The following is a 2,711-nucleotide window of genomic DNA, read 5'->3' on the forward strand; positions in this document are numbered from 1 at the left end:
TAAGGTGTGGAGCTGGATGAACACAGCAGGCCAGGCAGCTTCAGAGGAGCAGGAAAGTTGATGTTTTGGGTCTGGATGACAGAGGATCAGAAGGACTTTGGTGTGTGCATAAACATATTCTTGAAGGCAGGAGGACCTGTGGATAAGTTGGTAAAATATTGGATACTTGCCTGAATATAACAGCAAAGGGGTAATGATGGAACTGTAAATAACATTAGTTGAGCCACAGCTGGAACAATGTGTGCCTCAAAACGAAGGCATTTTGCTACTTACTACCGCTCCAATTCTTGTGTCATCTGTGAACCTGCTGTTCACACTTGGAGCTTTTGTGTCTTGAACATTAATGTACACACAGCAAGAACTATTACGGTGCCCTGCACCACTGCCAAAGCACATTTGTGTAAGATGCTGAAAGATTAGCAAACCATGCACTGTAATTCACTGCATAATCTGGGAGAAAGCTTTATGGAAGTTATACAACTGTCCAATCATGAACTCACATTTTCCCCTGTATACTTACAGAATTTTGCACCACAAAAACAATCATCATGCAGAGCACACATTTTTGATTATAAAAGCAAACCTACTTTTAGATTCAATCTAGATCAGAAAAATATGTTGAAATTCTGTACAGTGCACCAATCACAACACACAATAAACAAAGTGTGACAGCAGGGCAGTAGAAATTCTGGGGCAAACATCTGGAAAGCAATGTAAAAAGATCGTTCACTGCAACTAGAACATTGAGCAGTTTGAAAAATGGAGTGTCTGTCAAACTGACAACATGCTAGCATGATTACTGCATTTCTCCCTCTTCAAATACCAGCTTAAAAGTGTTTCAATTCCATCTAAGAATGATTTAGAGAATAAGAAAACGTTGACTATTTTCTGAGCTGGACAACTAGTTTGGTAAAGTGGCACCAAAATATTTATATCTGACCAATTATTTTGTTATTTTGTCAAATTCAGGAGCAAAATGAGTGGACAAAGAGCACGATAAAAGGAGTGAGGAGGAATGGCTAGAAACTTGTCAGTTTTCGTCCAAGCTAGTTGAAACTAGATAGTTGATGTCTGAAATACTGAACAAAGAGATATGAATATCTCTCCATTCCTACGCAGCAAATAGTTCTTACTGCAGAGAACAATAAAAGGAAGACATGGTAATTGAGCAAAAAACACTTATGAGAACCAGTTAAATCTCTTAGTGTTTTGCCTTGGCTTTTATTAATTACAAGGCCCTTGAAGTGTACAAAGCAAAAGATAAAGAAATTGGCACATATCGCACTTTAGACATTGCTTCAGTTCAAATTTCCAAGATAATGAACACTGAGAAAGGTAATCTATGAAGGCTGCATCATTGCATCATAGACATTGCTTCAGTTCAAATTTCCAAGATAATGAACACTGAGAAAGATAATCTATGAAGGCTGCATCACTGCAATATAACCAAATTAGATGTCGATTAAAATGTTAACTCCAATATCATCAGCAATTATAAGAATCATGACAAAACAATCTTGGAAGACTTGAGCCAAGCCAGACCACCTGGATTGCAATACATATACTCCTGTTGCAGTATTGATTGACAGAATCTGTATGCATTCAGTCACCAACTGAGTTCATTGCAGATGTTTTACTAGAAACTATTGATCATGCCCTGAATATAGTCACACTGGGCCAAGTGCAACACCTTACCTCCATCAGCAGCTCTCTACTTGCAATAAAGTTATCTTCTTCATTGTTTGAAAGGTCTTCAAATGTTATCTTACTGCTCCTAGTCAAGAGAATGAGACAAATTACTCTTGACAGAATAGAGTCAAGATAACAAACAGCTGATACGGAATCTGACAAATGAGCAAGTAATACAGAGAGTGAACGGCAGTGAAGCATTTTTACAATAAGTACAGGTATTTTCACCAAATTGTTCAGAAATGTTTTGGCAATCTCTGGGGCAGGTAGAACTTGAACCCTGATTGTTTCAACCCAGGGATGGGGATACTGCCATTGTGCCGCAAAAGCTCTTGAGTGCAGTCGTTTTCGTGAATCTCATTGCAGCAAGAGAGATTTCATTCCCAAGCTGCCTACAAAAAACAACCATGATCAAATGGTCTGAGGCACACGAACATAAACTACAGGTGTGCACTTCAAAGTGTTATAGAGTGCTTTCTTGGGAGATTAAAATAATTGTTGTCTTTGTATTTTAGCATCCCATACAAACCTCCGCCTTATATCACCCCATCACAGCATATCCACAGGAAACTGTGTTACGTTACATCCAACAGCAGATCAGTTTTGGAACACGATAGTTAAATATTTCAAGTTGCCAAACAGTTTTCTTTTTCCACTTAAACAAATTAACTCTTCGCTCCTTCGTGAAAGAATGAAAGATTCTGCCAATTAGCCAATTGTTAGGATTGCACTGTAGTGCCTCTGGTAATCCTGTTAATGCACCGAGCGTGTGAAGATCACTTGTGCAAGTAAACCTGGAGGTCAAACCTGCAATTTCCTACCTCATATTTATTAAATAAATATTAGAAGGCTCTTTCTGAACAATGACTTACTTTGACACGGCTGCCCAAGTCTTCTTCAAATTGAACACACTATTCGATTGCAATGCCGTGGTAATTGCATGCACTGACGAGAAATTCTGCAAAGTCCTACATTCCTGTCAGAGTAAAAAAGCCGTGAGTTCTGTGGAAAAAGCAGTGACT

The sequence above is a fragment of the Stegostoma tigrinum genome, chromosome 11 (assembly GCF_030684315.1).
Source record: "Stegostoma tigrinum isolate sSteTig4 chromosome 11, sSteTig4.hap1, whole genome shotgun sequence".
In the NCBI taxonomy this organism is placed as follows: Eukaryota; Metazoa; Chordata; class Chondrichthyes; order Orectolobiformes; family Stegostomatidae; genus Stegostoma; species Stegostoma tigrinum.